The 18,342-nt window shown below is 43.9% G+C and overlaps 1 protein-coding gene across 1 annotated transcript in view; it reads right to left on the minus strand.

Annotated features, from left to right (window-relative positions):
- LOC119653576 (allatostatin-A receptor) overlaps positions 1-18,342 on the minus strand; it is a 779,896-nt gene that overhangs the window by 634,336 nt on the left and 127,218 nt on the right. The window contains exon 2 of the mRNA XM_038058319.1: positions 7,520-7,605. The gene's annotated coding sequence lies outside the window, so the exon portion shown is untranslated. The remainder of the gene's footprint in view (positions 1-7,519; positions 7,606-18,342) is intronic.

Raw genomic sequence — 18,342 nt, forward strand, 5'->3', positions numbered from 1 at the left:
CTAACGTTCTCTAGAAATGATCTCGGATTCCCTAATTTTCCCTGTGAGAAATAGGAGATCTGCAGTAACTGCAGGTACAACGATAAATAATGGCTTTACTCCGTTTGAGTGCATTGATTGCCGCAATGATTTGTCTTCTGTTTGGAGGAACATTCTGCACTCGTATGTTACGATGACCAGTCATTTCATCCACAAGAGGAGGAAATTCACCGACTGTGTTTCCCCCTTTTCAGTTAATCGTCATGATGGATGAGAAGTCGACCGGTGACGTCTTTCACAGGATCTTTCTCGACTCGGCTTCTCGTGCACTTGACTCCATCTTTCAGTTTCAGGCTACATGCCTTTTCCCTAGAAGCAAGTTTTTCCTAAACCTAGTTTTTCCATCCCAGAGTAGAGTTATTTAACCTTCCCTTGGTAGTATGCCTTAAGAGATTGACGTTTCTTGTGTCTACCTTAAGGGATTAGCGTCTCGTAGATGATTGCATTTCAGATGTCTAGATCTAAAGGCCTTTGCGGCTATATGCTGGAAGGTATTGCGGTCCGAGCTTCTGACGAGTGTCTCCCTCATCTTTGTGTGAAGCGGGAATCTGTTTATGCAACTATTTGAAAAGTGTAATACCCGAGTGAGATGAAATACGGAGGCAGTCGTTCAAAGCTGTATGGCGGAATGAACGTATTGTGTTTTAAAATTATAAAATAAAAAATTAAAAAACAAAAAGGTATGGGTTGACCGTCTCTTGAATTTGTAATAAGAATACTAAATTTAATTAAAAAAAAAAAGTGAATTGAAAGAACGCATCTTTAATAACAATTGGTGACCCTAAGTGTAAATTGAAGAGTGTGCATGAAGCGGAGTCTCAAGCGCGGCGGAAAGATTGTTTCAATTGAGGTTCTACCCGCAGGTTACTGTCGCCATCGAGGTGGTTCTCGAAGCACTTCTGCCTTACCCAGTACATTTATTGCAGCGATTGCGCCCGCGATGTTGCCCGCATCCCGAATGAATTTTGTGCCTCGCATTAACGCAACTCAAAACTTCCTGAGGAGTATTTTGAATTTTCCCTTGACTTCAACGCTCCTCCCAGCTGATGATATCCACAAGCGTACATCTGGGACAAGCGACGGCGAAATTTAGTTTGAATAAAAATTACTCCAGTTTTGATTATAAATAAAGAAATAGGTCCAGTGAAGAGGATCGTTGGCGAAGTTTTTAATCAAGCAAACAGGCGGAGATCATCGACAGTTGTGACGCACTTCGCACAGGTTAAAACAAACTGAGTTCGCTGTGGTACTCGGTTACGTCTACTTAAAGCGCATCAACACGTTGCCTTAGAGTGTAGGACCCGCTTAGTAGGCGCAATTACATAATAAACATGGGCAGCAAATTCCAAACCCCTCACAATTTACGGCTGCAGGCAAGTAGACGCGAGTCTTGGCTTGCCTAGGACATTTTCGTTATGCTTCATTCTGGCTGACATCCGTGTCCCCATATTAGGGGCAGGCATCTTGGGTCACTATGGGCTGCTGATGGATATGCACCAAAGGTCCCTGTTAGACCACACAACCTCACTTGAATAGTTAGAAAAATTTCAGCCTGTTAACCGAGCACTATTTCGTCCACTTCTTCAAAAATACCGCAGCATTACTACCGAGCATAGTCCCTCTGAGCCAATTAAGCACGATGTTCACCACGAAAGTGCGTCCTTTACTATCCTAGAAGCTCGCCGTTCCGCGGAAAGGGAGTGAACAGTTACTTAAGCAGGGTATGTGTAGACCTTCCAATAGCAGTTATTCATCTCCACTCCATCGGATCTCAAAGCCCAACGGCGAATGGCGACCTTGTGAAGATAGACGCCTGAATGCTCTGACGATTCCAGACCGATACGCCATTAAATTCATCTAAAACTTTGCGCATTATTTACCAAAAAATCATGTTTTCTCGTCTTTGGATCTCGCCAGGGTCTACTGTCAAATCCCTGCAGCTCCCCAAGATACTCCAAAGGCAGCCATTTGTTCGGACTCTTCGAGTTCACACGGATGAGTTTTGACCTGTGCAATGCGGTGCAAACCTTCCAGAGATTTATCCACTCTGTACTGCGGAACTTGAACTACTGTTTCGCCTAGTTGGATGATATTCTGGTCGCATCTCCACTGAGTCTAAGCATTTGGCACATCTCGAGTGCATTTTTCAATGTCTCTTTGAAAATGGTCCAATTCTTAACGTTGAAAAGTGCAGATTTCTCCAGCAGCAGGTGAAATGTCTAGGCCATTCCATACCCCTGACGGCCAATAACCCTACCCAGGCAAGGTGCGAGCTTTTCGTTGCCAAAGACCATCAAAGACCTTAGAAGGGTCTTGGGTATGATAAAATTCTACCGTCGTTTCCTGCCCAAAGCCGTTCACCACCAGAGACTATTTAACGCCTTCCTGCCTGGTTCTAAGACCAAAGATTCGCGGCAAATTGTGTGGTCTTCAGAAATTGTCCAAGCGTTTGTACCACCAAACAGCAGCTGGTAGACGCTACTTTTTCGGCTTTCCCTCAACAAGATGCACCCGTGTTCATCGATACCTCAGACATTGCATTAAGCGCTGCTCAAAACAATTGATTTCCGTTCAACAGAATTACAGCACCCATGATAGTGAATTACTAGCCTCGTATTTGAGCAACAAGTACCTCCGTTCTTCCTCTGAAAGCAGCCAGTGTCCAGTAAGGACAACTTAGTCGCTGATGCTTTACCTCGGATCTCTGAGATCAACCACCCAGCCGCAGTCAATTGGCCAATCACTGTTGCTCAGTAGGATGACGTAGTTCATCACAGACTGCAGTCGGGTTCAAATGCAAGTTTAAAGAGTTCCCCGACTTCGGCTCACCTTGTTCTATCTACTGCGTGATTACCGAAAAGGGGCCCAGGCCATATATTGCGGCCCCTTTCCATAAGGAAGTATTTCGCTCGATGCATGATCTTATGCACCCCGGCATTGAGACAACGAATCGGCTAATCTCAAGCAAGTATTTCTGGCCGTCCATGAACAAGGACGCGCTTTGGTGTTCCCGCCGTTTTCATTACAGACCAGACAATGCAACTCGAATTCGCCCTTTCCTCAGACTTCGTCCGTGAAGAGCTTGCTGCCAACCCTGCTAAACTAATGTATGACGATTACCCAGCGACCTGGTCCACGACAAGAGAGACGAGCTTGGAGAGACCGAATGTTTGCAACTGGTACGGTTCGTCACGTGTGGCTAGCGGTCCACACCCCAGCTTGAAGTTTGAAGTCTGCACCCATGTTCTGATGAGGTCTGATGCATGCCACTCGGAGGACGCTACAGCCACCGTACAAGGGTCTCTAGGAGGTCCTCGAGCGTAAGGAACACGCAACACCGAATTCACGCTTCGTTCCGCCAGTCAGGGTACAACAACACGGTGCCGTTAAAGGAGGGGAGGGAAGTGCTCCTCAGAGTCCTCTGCATTTATCTGACTGAAATTCACCCCAAAGTTTCAACAAACGAACATCTCGGGGATTCAATACCGTTGTCGAAAAGTTTTCGCTTATTCTAGAATCCAATCATAAACCGATGTTCAAAGCAAGCATTGTAATCAACAAATTAGTTCCATTTCGAGTCGTTTCTGATCTCACAGGGGAGTCACTACCTCCGCAGGGTACTAATTTCCACCCCACCTGCTTCCTGAGACGCTTAGATGTTACACGGTCATTTAGTTTATAGCAACTCTTGTTTTGCCCCCATCTTAAACCGGATCCAAAGAGAAAATTGAAGCGTAGAACAACCTCAACTGGTGTTAGTGTTGAAATATTTGCATTTTTAGATCTTGGACAAAACAGCGAAACAGAATTTAGCGCTTCTACGATCTCGAGAGAGATCAACTTGGACGAAAGCAGTATGCTTTCTGTCCATCAAACTTTTGAGGCGTTCTTTCATATATGGTACTGGAAGCTTATTTGAGCTAGTATCCTGCACTTAACGAATCTTATGGCGTCCTATAGAAACGTGAACGACAACTTCATCCTTGCGAAAGATTAAAAACCTTTATTGATTAAATGTTCGTTGCCAAGCAGTGAAAACCTTGTGACCGAACAGTGTAATGCGGATTATGAGCCAGTGAAAGTTGAAGGAGTCCTCAAACCTTTCACCATTGTTGTTACGGTCATTAAGATCATGCCTCCGCATAACATGCCTAAGCAAGGTATTGTCAAGGCCCATCTTGTCACCTTTAGGAAACTATTCCTCAACTGCATGTAGTGGGTCATAGAAAGCATCCTTTTCCTTTATATCTATCTATTTTATCTCAGCTCAAGGGCGCACCTTGCGGAAGCTCTTAATAACTATTAGATATCAGATTCATGTTTGTTACTACACTTTCGAAATTGCAAAAGCATAGTGACCGAAGAGAGAGAAATATTCCTTAGAGTATCACGTCGCTTAGTTGCAGAGTTGGTGAGAGCAAGCATTCTGTCACCCTTGATGCCGTTGTTGAGGACCGTGCGCACATTCTAGAAACCAAGAGCAAGCATTCTGTCACCCTTGATGCCGTTGTTGAGGACCGTGCGCACATTCTAGAAACCAATCATAGACGGTTTTCGATTGAAAAAGGTCGTAGCCGTGAGATCAGTCTCTATCCAAGGCACTGCTGACGGTTCAGTAGCAAGGATGTGCAGGTTTCTAGCCCCAAGTTTGTATCCCTTTCTCCAGTAAGCAGGGAATTCTATGAGTGGATCCTTGAACCCCAGCTCAATAGACAATCAATCAGAGCGTGAATATATAAAGAGGGGAATAGAGACAACGATATTGTTATAATCTAATCCATCTAACTATAAAAATTCTCCTTGCTCCACTTCAATCTAAATATCATGTATACATACATAGATCATCCTTTGTGTCTTAGCCGTAACTCAACAGAGTAATTAGCCACCGAAACAATATAGTAAAAGTTACCAATGCATATTACATTTCGAATATCAGTCCTGAAGAAGTTAAGGCTGTTAACGTTATGGTTTGTTATTATCATTTATAATCCGATGTAATTAATTAGTTTCCGTTGACTGAACAATTTGATTTAGGGTTGTTTTAGAAATCGATAAGAAGTCGCTTGCTCCTGGGTAGATTCACGTATACATATGTTATCAGGCTGCTTGGTTCCTTATTAAGTTTTGGTAACCACACATTTTTTTCTACAATGTGGGTTTATTTATGTACCTTCGGTGCGGTGTACATATGTAGTTGGTGGTTATATTGTTCTCCTTGACCAACTAAAAGGCCATAAATAAAAAGTAATCATTGAGTCTTAAGTTACTTTCACTATTGCGTTACTTCTATAACTGGTCTTGCTAGCTATATAGTTAAGGCAGATGATACTCTCTAAAAATGGAGTTTATTGCACTGGACATGAATTAGGAATTCTCACTAATAGAGTACCTAACAATTTTTTAGATGCAGTCAATAGTTGGGAAGTAATCTAGGTTTATTTATTGAAAATAATTGATTTACGTCTACGTATCGATTACATTATGGGGTTATTTGTCCGGTGCAATATCTGCTTCTTTTTTTAAATCCATCAAGGTTTATCGCTTGCCCTTACCATACGATGGAGGGCTATTGCATGGCGGACCAAGTCCTATATATGAATACTTCTTCTTTTTCTTCAGGCTTTGTCCTGTTCACAAGCGGCATCTGCTCATCGTGATCAGTTTCGCCATTTGGTTCTATCAAATGCCTGATCTAACCTGAAAACAGAGGTGCGAAAACCGGGGACTGGTAGAGATACAAAAGAGCACTAACGACGTACAGCAACGTGATCGGGAAAGCAAAACGAAACCGTCTGAGGTAATTCTGCAAAGGGATAGAACAAACCACAGAAGCATCCAGCTATAGCCAACGACAAGGCAATATTTTCTGTTTATCTAAAGAAGGAAGATGGGTCACTTGCCGAGAATGAGAAGGTAATAGCATTCTGCCTGACACGCCAATAACGGAAATATATACATGGTTGCTATTTACCCCTGGGAGTCGGGTGTAGCACATCAAACACACGCATGTGTTATTGTTTGCGGTTACCTGAAATGCTCTTCAAACCCAACAACGATGCTTTCTCGCAATGTGGATACATCGCTTTGTGTATTCTGCTAGGTTCGTGCTTTAATTTGCTGTCCCCCGGGAACCTTAGGCTGCTTTTGAGTTGGTGAATCCTGTGTGACGGCACCGCTGATGTTTAACCTTTAACTCGTTTTTTAGGCTTCATCGAAGACCTTATTCTTCTTTTCCCAGCCGTGTTGTTGACGAGAGACGCCATGCCCGTATTTCTTGGAGTTTCGTCTTTTTTTTAAAGGGATTTTCAATAATCGACGCTTCTTCACTCAGGTGTCGATGATAGACTTCTTTCCTTTCATTAATTTTACAACACTGAGAGGGACAATCTGTGGATCATTACATTGAAAAGAACCATTTTATATCAATGGGATTGGTTCAATTTTTCCGGAGCCGTATTCGCTCCAATCATGCGCTAGTCGGGCGAGATGAAGAGACAATTGAGCTTGTCCTCCACATCTCCGAGGACTGCTTTTACAAAGTACTGACTCATAAAGCGCCTGTCAGTAAGTGAGGCAGCTAAAATTTACCACTTACTGACAAACCTAATACTAAGTGACCGTTACCCAAGCCGGATGCTGGGTGAAATGAAACAGTTGCGTGGTGACAAAATCTGTATGGAGCTGCAGAAGACTTTTGGATGCAGAAGCTTTCGGAGAGCATACAGGCCACCCTGGCATGCGCGGATTCGGGGTCTCTAGACATGTTAACCGCCACCGCGGACAAAATTCAGCTGCAGCAGATGGTGGCAGTATTGACAGCCACCATTTCTAGTTGGAAGAGGCCATCGGTGATTTACATTCGGGAGGTAGGATGATGTTCAGGCCGCGTCTTCCTCTGAATGCGAGCACTTAGAGCACCTCGAGTGCATTTTTAAACGTCTCCTTGACGCCGGTCTTGTACTTTAGGTTGAAAAATGCTAATTTCTACAATCACCAGATTACTCGGCTACCTGATTACTCCTGAAGGTATCCGACCGGACCCAGTCAAAGTGCAAGTGATTTAGAGATTCTCGCTTCCGAAAATTGTTAAAGATCTGAGAAGGTTCTCTGGCACATTAAACTTCTACCGTTTTTTCTTGCCTAAGGTCTTCCACCAAGTGTGCTGGAGCACTTCATTCAAGACCATAACGGTACACTGCAATACACTGTAGGAAGCAAAGTGGTTAGCATTGCGCTCGTCCGAGATTATTACCCTAATTTGACTCAGGTACTCATTCAGAGTTGAGTCGACTGGTATCCGACATCCAATCACGATAATAAATCTCTCTGTCACCAGTGAAAATTGATTCCCGACCTTCCCCTACGACAGCCCAGCGCTTTAACGACTTGAGCCATCCGAGCATTACCTGGTAATTAAATAGTTCTGGTATTCCCTTGAAGGCAGGCCATTTACAGTGTTCACGGACTATAGGCCACTCACCTTTGCTCTGCAACACAAGCCCAAAAACTCGTACTCTCGCTAACTGCGGTTCATAAGCCCGTAAACTCCCGGCGTTTAACATATGTCTGGAAAGGATAACATAATTATTGACTTTTGACATATATTGCACAGGTCCCCGTTGATTTTTTCATAATTATGGGGACGCAGATCGACGTCACAATTCTTTAGAAACTCAGAACCAACCCCAAATATAAATCTAAAGGGTTTCCTATCTTCGGCTAAACTTTTATTCTAGACTAGATATACTATCTGCAAGACCTCAGAAAAGCTAACAAAGCCATGTATTTCGGCCGATTTCCTTAAGGAAGTATTTCGTGCTGTTTACGATCTAACATAATCATCCACATAACGAATCAGCCATTCACCGCATATTTCTGGCCTTCCATGAAAAAGGACATTAGTTCTTGGGTCAGGCAGTGCAACGCATACCAGAAATGCAAAACAGTCAAGCATGTAAGAAAAGAGGTAGTCGTCTTCCCTCGGTCCACCAAACGCTTTCACACAATCCATCTCGACATAATCGGCCCTCTGCAAGACCCACACGGTTTTAGATATTGTCCCACAACCATGCATAGGTTCGCGTGGTGGTGTGAGGCGATTCCTCTAGAGAACACTACCGCGCAATCTAGTGCCGAAGCCCCCTGTCGAGAGTAGGTTCCACGCTTTAATGAGCCGGCGATTATAAACACCGACCAGGGACAGCCGTTCAAGTTCTCCCTTTTCTCAGAATCAGACAAACCGGTGTACGGGGAGAATCTGAGACTCCTCATGGACCATGCAATCAAAATTAGGTTCAACCTTAACACCCCCGAATTGTTGCGTCTGCTCAAGGGTGCAGTGTCCTAGCTTTGCCACTGCCACCACCGCACGCCAAACATTCGAAAAATTTAGTCGACGTGCCAGGAAATTTTAACCCAAACAAACACATCCTAATTCAAACTTAACCGAGAAAATCAAAGCAGACTGCGTTAAAGCCTTTCTTATCGGAAGTAAATGCAGCTTGGAAAAATGCGCACGTCCGTTGGCAGACGAACTGAGGGGGGCACGTCTGGTTCGTCGCTAAAATCATGGGCATTTCACTACTATTATGAAAGACAATGTAAAATGATGTGCTCCACTTTCCACTTCAGGAGGAAGCCACGGGGAGCCTCTTGGAATGAACAGAGAGGGGTCTCTTCGAAGGATAGTGCCAACCAATCTGAATACCCTGTGGCGAGAATGATCATAGTCCCAAAAAACTTAGATTTAATTAATTCGATGATCAGATCTATCCATGTATGATAGTAAGTACTACCAGAGGGTAAGATGAGGCCTACAACAGATTCGCCCTTGTGACATTACATGTATGCATGAAAGTCTATCACAATGACAAGGCTGTGAAAGCTGCAGAGATCCACCAACCTCTCAAGTTGTCTGAGCAAGGGATTGTCAGAACTCATTTTGTCATTCAAATCACCCATCGCGATCACAATGTCTTAAGGAATCCTCTTCTGAAACTGAATGTAATTGCTCACCGAGAGCCTCCTTTACTTCTATATCGAGGATCTCCATGACTACGAAGCACTGCACAATTTTGATACTCTTTAATTTGAACTGGTATCGCGCATTGAACATTCTGTCAGAAATCGTCTGTCAAGTACTCTAATACAAGCCTTCAGAATATGCCTCCGAGATCTCTGGAATTCGCACTGATGGCAAAGGTTTTTTTTTTCTTGAATAGGAATTAGAGTGAGAAATTTTCCTTAGAGAATGCCCTTAAATCATATGCTTGTCAATCTGGATCTGCTAACAAAACTGCCGGGAATCGATAAAAACCAAATCCAGAGCTCTAGGTTCGAAGCACATACGACTGATTACTTAGTTGCGTATAAAAGATAAAGAATTTTGACATATTCTCCACATTCCGATCGATGAAATATCCAATTCGGTATCGAAAAATTGAGTAAAAGTTCCTGAATATTGTAAGCGATAGCGTTCAGAAAAGCTTTTGAATGTACTGTAACGAACACAACCTTTCGTTCCTGAAATATGTTCACAAGTAGATACTTTATATGGTTGCCAGTGAAAAACTATTTGCAACGAGTGCAAAATAGGATTCGTTCACAGAGAGAGCGGGGAGCAAAGAATCCACTTTGAAAAAGGAAAATTTAATGAAAAATCCAGAGCTACTCGGTGATTTGAACAGGATATTTGACTCTGAAGTCAAAGGATATTACATCAATGCAACCCGAAGTAAGTCCACTATTCAATCCATTTCGTTAGAGCAAGGAGTGGATAAGCCACTGCAATCCAATGAAATCTAAGACTTATTCAAGACTTCAACGAATGAACGATATCTTATCGAAATGTGCACGGTGTATTTGACCAAACATTTTATTGTTGATCCATTCCTCACCTAGGTATCGCAAAATCGAGATTCATTTGAAGGAAAAGTTTGTCTGTTACCACCACCCACTGGCATACCCACGCATTTAAGTTGCGATAGAAATAAAATAATTGGAGAAAGAATGTTTCATTGGTATCCTTGATAGCGAACAGTTCGCAAGTGCAAATTTTTGCCCTACCGTCAACTTCCCCTTGTCATCAATTAAAAGTCGGTTGAATACAACGAAACAATTAATCTCCCTCAAAACACAATAACGAAAATGGGAGAAATCTGAACATGAGCGCAACAGATGGTTTTCATCCTGTTTCCCTTGAACCATTATGGGAAAAGTCAACACTTCGATAGAATCAAGTTGACATTTTCCATTCGCCCACGATCCGATCCTGCCCTGTCCGCCACCCCGTGCTTACCTTGGGTAGCACAAACCATCCCATTAAAGTCATAAAAAAATGTCTTCATCTTTAAATAAGTCTTGAAAACAACTTTCAGACGATTTCACTTTGCATCCGGATATCCGAATTTCGTCTTCATCATTTTTATTTCCCGAGTTCAATGAGAAACGGACAAGTCAGGATTCCACCCTGGAGTCATGTCTTCATCAACTTTTCTCCCATTTTGGTATAGAAAAAAAGTTTCGTTTCCGAACTTTGAATTCTTTAGGATACCCAAAAGTGCTCGGGAGACGAATTTCGTAGAAATTGGAAAACATAGCAAGCGATCTCTATCAGAGTTTGACTCCGTTATCAATCAGTGGGGGAAGTTAAAAGCCGATCCAAATGACTACATAAATAATTAAAAATACTGAAGCAGGGGGAGGGTAATCGTTTAGTTTATTCCGAATTCCCAGCGTGATTTGATGAAATTGGACTTTGTGCGTAAAATAGTAATGAATCAATTCACCTTTGATAATTTCTAAGTCAACCAGAAAGTCCTTCTTTGATTCCTGCTGGCAGCTATAACATGGCGAGGATGACCTTCAAATTAGTTTGAATAAATTATAGAGGACTGAATACATCTGTCGGGGAGCCTCCCAAGCTCCATGCTGTAATCTCCACACACCATTGATGAGCCCCAAAGAAAATTTACGTACGTTTGCGATGGTGAGTAACAAAGCCGAAAATGATAGGAATTAGCAGTTTTTCATCTCAGCGTGGACATCGCAGGTCAATGTCTAAGCAAGTGTTTTGCATGGAAATGTTTAAAGCTCTTAAGAGAAAATTCTTGAAAACTATGCACTGAGAAGTGTTTTGCGATTTTTATCACTAAAAATAATACGATTAGCGTCAAGCCAAATGAAACAGAAGCATCTTTCATACAGAAAACGAAGGATGGCGGAATCCTCGTAGAGGGGGGGGGGGGGGGAGAAAGCTCTCGTTTCTAGTCTACAGCTATGTTCTCCCTAGAAATTCGAAATCTGGACTGCCTCACAGGAAAAGGCGAAGTGGAGGAGGCCATAAAGCATGAATGTTCAGAGGTGTCTGGAATATGGACACACAATCGGAACTCGCCAGGGAGTCAACAAGAAAACATCATACCGCGTCTGCGCTGTACTTCAACAAGCGAAGACCAGTAGCAAAAGCGGGAATTGTGTTCTTTGCAAGGATAGCTTTGGCAGTGTACTGTGCGCGGTTTTGGGGCAGTGTGCACTCTTCAAGCTAGAGCTGGAAAGGGCTAAGATGCGATTAAAATGGTCCACATCCTAAAAACCTAAACCGGAGTGCAACCACTCACGAGCTACTTGGGCAGTTCGCTGCGGAGGTAAAAGCTGATATAGTGCTAATCAGGGAGCAACACCGGAACAAGGACCCTACTTCATGTCATCTCGACTTATCGAATACCACTACCATCTGGATTCGGAACGGCATTCGACTTCGGGTTTTTGCCCAAACCCGGGGGGAATGGTTTTATCTAGATTCGATATAACATTTTGTAGCATTTACCTAACGCCGAATGAAACAATAGCGACGCAGGCTTGATGCTGCGAAGGACGCCGTTTTAGGCACGGAGGTAACTTTAATGCTAACACCCTTGAATGAGGCATGCCTCACCCAGACTCCAGAGGGGAACAGATCCTGGAAATGATGTTGGATGGCAGAAATTACTTACCTACGTAAGGAATGTGATAAGCTCTCCCATTTGGCACGATGTTCGCACGCCTGCGAGTAGGTATGCGCCACCAAGGCAAAGTACAGTTCAACGAAACGAAGATATGGCACCGTAATAAATAAAAGCAAAGCTCGCGGCTGGCATAATGTGGTCAACTAGGTAAATATGGACCCGTGAGTACTTGGCTATAAACTTGGCACCCGGATAATCGGAGCTCTACAGGTTACTTAATACCGACGAGATGGACCGCATTCTATGAGCATTATTCACCAGACATCCCGTGCGTGTTGATGCCAACAGCGCGGAAGCCTTCGAGATGTGCCCCATTTTAACCATACAAGAGCTCCAAGAGGTAGTTCTTACCATGAGAAATAAGAAGGAGTCAAGTCCTGATAGTATACCGGCGGAACAGATGTTCCGCCAACGGCCAGACCTGCTTATTGAAGGAGGGCATTTTGCCTTATCGCTGAAAAGTGGGTTCGTTATGGAGGTCATCGATGCAGTTCATTGAGACGAGGCAAATAGCCGCCGGATAATGCTCATTAAAACACTTGATGTCAGAAATGCCTTCTATTTCGTAATATGGATATTAATGATCCATCCTAGACCGGACTTCCGCTTCCTATGATAGACTGCCAAGGCCCAACACGCCAGAGGAATCGTCGCTGGTCGGTTATGCAGACGACGATGCCGGTCTTGTCGCTGATGCACTGTTGAAGAGGCACAACGCAGACTTGGCTTATTGATGGGACGGGTAAACCAAAGGATAACTGTTCATGGTTTAAGCCTTCCACTGGAAGAAACTGAAGTAATAATTCTGACCAGAGAGAGAATCGCGACCCTACCTCCCATATCGATCGACGAGTTGACTATAGTCTCAAACCTGGTTCATCAAAGAACCACCAGATATGGCTGCAGCTGGAGTTTCGGTTTTCAGCCGGCTGATATCGCACGTTAGGTCCCTATATGTATCAGGAGACTTCTTTTTATGGGACGCAGCCCGTTCTGCTCTACCGTGCAGAAGTATGGGCTGATGCCCTTGGCATGGGGGTTTATCGTAAGCGCCTTTCTCAAATGCAGAGAACCGGCCATGATAGTAATCAGGGAAGTGTTCCTGTTGCCTTTCTTGTTAAGGAAGGTACAATGAGACAGGTAGATAGACTCGATTCATTGGGAATTTAGATATGTGGCTCAATTGGAATCATGGGGAGATTGACTATATTCTTACTAAGCTTCGTAGTGTGTATGGAGATTTTAAATCTTACCTGAAACAAGATTTGAAAAGCACGATCTCCGTCGAACACACCTTTCTCTTATGAAATTTGGCATGAGTTTTGTCAGCAACTTCATGCAGAAACAGAGAAGCTCTCTTTAGACAACGTTGTCAGAGAGATGCTGAGAAGCGCTGGTAGATAGAGCCGGGTTGCCCATTACATTCGGGTTTTTCTTGCTACAAAGAAGACTGAGCTCGACTGGACCGGATGGTAAGAAGCACTATGTTAAATTGTTCTAGGCTAACTCTCTGATGGGGAGGTGTTAAGTTGGTCGTCCGACGGCGTACCGTTGCGTTAGTCCAACATTCTGAGTGTAAATGCATTCACCTACCCTACTCCAAAAAGAAAGACAACAAAATATCACAGTTCCAAAATGATTTCAACTCTCCAAGTGGTGAGAAGTAGCAAACTTCGAATCCACTGCATGGCGATGTAAACGCAACGAATCTCATGACATTATGTGAAAATGGAGTCAGAGGAAGGCGAAGCGGATTGGTGATCAGGCAGGCTGCACAACCAATATCCAGAGAAATCGAACGTAAGAAAGCGAAATCCTGGTCGGAAAGTGGAAATATAACGATAGCTCCAGTGAGATCACCTTCGGCTGCAGTAGACTCTTCCGTCAGCAGAAGACGGGTAAGACAACCACATCTGTGGTGGACAACGCTTCATTGTGCTCTACCTTAGTGGCCCGCTTTGAACGGAGACTACGACCGGTGCACCAAGAGGTGATCCAAAAAGGCGAGAGATATATCAACGAAACTGGTTGTATACCTTTCTGATAAATTAACTAACATTTTTCGGTGTAACACATCCGCTAAGTCGGAAAACCCGAAGGTCGGTACTTCAGGTATAAAGGTTTTGTGTTCATCTTATGTGAGCGATTCTCTATGCACGTTTTTCCACTCGTACATAGCTAAGAATGCAAAATATTCCGTCATATATTGCCAAACAAAATATGCAGACATAAATATTGTGTTCAAACTTCACGGATTTCCACTTTGCTCTGTACACGAAAGCATATGTACATACGTACACACTTCCATTTTATTGAACACTCCCCGCAATTTTCATTAGCATTTACATATATACACACATGCCTGTCTCCAGTAGTTGATACTGATATTCAAATAACTAAAAAAAAGCTAAAAAAGAAAAACGAAAGTGTCTCCATGGATCCCGCCATTCATATAATTATTTATATATATGATGACGACGTCATAATGATGCTAAAGTGCAATATTTTACGGGACATGCAATATTTTAACTTTCAATAACTTTGTTAACTTGAAATACGATAGCTGGGTTGCGTTCAAACTTTCCAGAATTATGTCCGATATTATTGCCCAAACTGATGCCAAATTTTGTACTTTTAGGATGCTATTAACATAGTATGCTAGTCCCAAGCCCAGGTAAAGGAGGAGGGTTTGAGGCAACGTACTCTGTACTATCCTCAGTAAAACAAAAATGAAATGCTGAGATCAGGGAAAGAGATAAATAGAGTATAGTTGGATTTATTCTACTATGCAAAATCCTACCTGATCTCTCTTGGTGACAGGCCCCGCGACAGGTCGACCAAGAAAATGCATAGAATGTCGCTACAAACATGATGATCGGATTAAGTCAGAGGCCTCGGAGAAATGCTAGGGCGTCCACCTCAGTCGACGCGGCAGGACGGGCCCCGGTCCTGTCGAGAAATGGGCAAGGGTTCTTGACGCATGGACGGCGTCAGGACGTAAGCAAGTTAGTCCGCACACAACGAACAAAACAAATACGTGTCTGCACGCTAAATGTTGGTACCCTAACTGGAAAGACCGAGGAACTCGCAAGAGCCCTTCGGAAAAGGTGCATTGACATCTGCGCTCTGCAAGAAACCCGATGGTCTGGTGCCAAAAGCTGCGACATTGAACGCGAACGCGGTAAAAATGGCTACAAACTTCCCTATTTTGGTAACCCACACACTCAATATGGTGTTGGCATTGCCATCTCAGAGGGTTTCCGTGATGCCATTAAAGAAGTCGAACGATTTGATGATCGGCTGATGAAGCTCACCATTATATCAGCTGATCGCACTATTCACTTCTTCACCGCGTATGCACCACAGACAGGTCGACCTGATGCCGAGAAAGATGCCTTCTGGCAACTTCTCGATGAAAAGACTTGTCACGTGCCTGCTGATGATTACATAATCATTGCCGGCGACCTTAATGGTTATGTGGGTGAAAAGGCAGACGGTAGCAGGTGCCATGGGGGAAAGGAGTTCGGAGCGCGCAATGAAGGTGGCGAACATATAATCGATTTTGCGGACACCCATGACCTTGTACTTGTGAATACATGGTTCATCAAACGATTGTCTCATCTTCCCACATTTTATAGTGGGAACAATAAAACGCAAATCGACTATATTCTCATAAGACGCCAACATTTTACCACTGTCACTGATTGCAAAGTCGTTCCCTATGAGACCATCGCACCTCAACATCGGCCGTTGATTGCTGTCCTGCGAATTAAGCCACCGATAAAACAGCGTGAGGAACGCACTGGCCCACCGCGCATTAAATGGTGGCGATTTGGTGAGAAGAACGAAGAAACGGTCTCACTCATACGATTCCCAACCATTACGAATGTGGAAGAATCATGGAACCAAATGAAAGACACGATCCACAAAGCGGCCTCTGCAACCCTCGGGGTCACCAAGCCGGGTAAGCGGTACATCAACCGAGATACTTGGCTTTGGAATGATGATGTTGAAATGAAGGTCCGTGAAAAGAAACGCCTCTACCACAAATTTCTCGACGATAAAACGCCTGCTAATTGGCAAATTTATAAGAATGCCAACCGGGAAGCAAAGAAAGCGGTCGCTGTCACCCGAGCGAACCATTTCAAAAATCTTTACGATAAACTGGACACTCGGGATGGCGAGAGAGATCTGTACCGACTTGCTAAAAGCCGTGATGAACGCACACAGGATATCGAACACTTCTGTTGTGTTAATGACAAGAACGGTACTTTGCTTACCAACCGTCGAGCCGCGACGGATAGATGGCGAGAATACTTCGAGCAGATTTCAACTGAAGAATTTGCTCATCCTCCACTTCCACAATCATTGCCGACATTTGGAGCAGTTCCACCAGTTAGCGCAACTGAAGTCGAGGAGGCAATAAAACAAATGAAATCGGGGAAAGCAACAGGACCTGACGACATCGCATCTGAGCTCTGGAAAGCAAAGAGCTAGGACCCAACACCGTGGCTCAGTGAATTCTTTAACCGGGTTATTCAGGAAGGAAGAACACCATCTGACTGGCAAGAAAGTATTACTGTTCCAATATGGAAAAAGAAAGGTAGCCCAGCAGAATGTTCAAATTACCGTCCGATCCGGTTACTTTCCCATACCATGAAGATTTTTGAACGCATTCTTGACAACCGTATTCGCGAAATCGTTGAAATAACCGTGAATCAAGCCGGATTTGTCAAGAACTGCGGAACTACTGACGCAATACACACTGCGCGGTTACTCATGGAGAAACACCGTGAAAAGCATCGCCCTCTTTACATTGCCTTTCTAGATCTTGAGAAAGCGTTTGACCGTGTGCCACACGAACTCATCTGGTATGCTTTACGACAACACTTCGTGCCAGAAGAACTCGTGCGCTGGGTTCAATTGCTCTACCCCGATCCGAAAAGTAAAGTTCGAAGTATGGCGGGTGTATCAAAACCGCTTCGTGTCTCTGTTGGAGTTCATCAAGGAAGTGCCCTCTCACCACTCCTCTTTGTCCTTGTTATGGACACCGTCACACGGGATATCCAACGTCCAGCGCCCTACACACTGCTTTATGCAGATGATGTTTTCCTAGCATCTGATAGCAAAAATGATCTCGAGCAACTTGTTCAAAAATGGAATGATCGCCTCATGCAACACGGTCTCAGATTGAATTTAAACAAAACTGAATTTTTGACCACCGATCCCCATGAAACAGGCACAATCACTGTCAGCGGCAGTGATCTGCCCAGAACTGAGCGATTTAAATACCTCGGGTCAACGCTATCAGCCAATGGAGAGTTGCGTTATGAAATTGCTTCACGCATTAACGCAACCTGGATGAAGTGGCGTTCCACAACTGGTGTCCTTTGTGATCGACGTATCAACGAACGTCTCAAATCTAAAATTTACCGCAATGTCGTCCGTCCAGTCGCTCTCTATGGTTCTGAGTGTTGGCCGACCATAAAAGACAATGAACGGCGTCTTGCGGTAATGGAGACGAAGATGCTACGTTGGACTAGTGGCGTCACACGTTTAGATCACATCCGAAATGAGGATATCCGCGATCGTTATGGGGTTGCACCGATCGTGGAAAAGTTGCGAGAGAGGCGTCTTCGATGGTATGGTCACGCAATTCGTGCAAACGAGAATTCACTTGCCAAGATTGGTCTGAACATCGAAGTCGATGGTAAACGACCAAAAGGCAGACCTAAGCAACGGTGGCTTGATACGCTGGACGGGGATTTGAAAGCCTCGAGATTGCACCCAGATCAGGCATTCGATAGAGCCAAATGGCGAAGCCGATCACGACGAGCCGACCCCGCTTGTGAACGGGACAAAGGCTGAAGAAAAAGAAGAAGATAAATAAGAAAATATATCAATATACTATTATTAACTATTTTGAGGCCTAGATTTCGAACAGATGATCACTGTGATTTTGTTCAGATTTTTCAGTGGGATAGGTTCTTTGAACGGGACCTGTTTCACTTTAAGGGCACACCTTTTGAGCCCTCACTTTCCTTTGTTTTATCTAATATCAATTTCGAAACATCATACAAATCAAGCCCCCAACATGACCATATTCTGTGGAAAAAACGTTCATGCCCTTTCGCATGCATGGCAAGCCCCCTCCAAACCAACACAAAATGGCGCCCCTCGCTGCATGTGAAGGAAGACGCAGACCACATGTTCTCACCAAATTTCGTAAGAATCGGTTCAGTCGTTTTGGAGTAAATCGGCTGGGACAAACATTGAATCGATTTTAATAAGATTTTAT

The sequence above is a fragment of the Hermetia illucens genome, chromosome 4 (genome assembly GCF_905115235.1).
Source record: "Hermetia illucens chromosome 4, iHerIll2.2.curated.20191125, whole genome shotgun sequence".
Classification (NCBI taxonomy): Eukaryota; Metazoa; Arthropoda; class Insecta; order Diptera; family Stratiomyidae; genus Hermetia; species Hermetia illucens.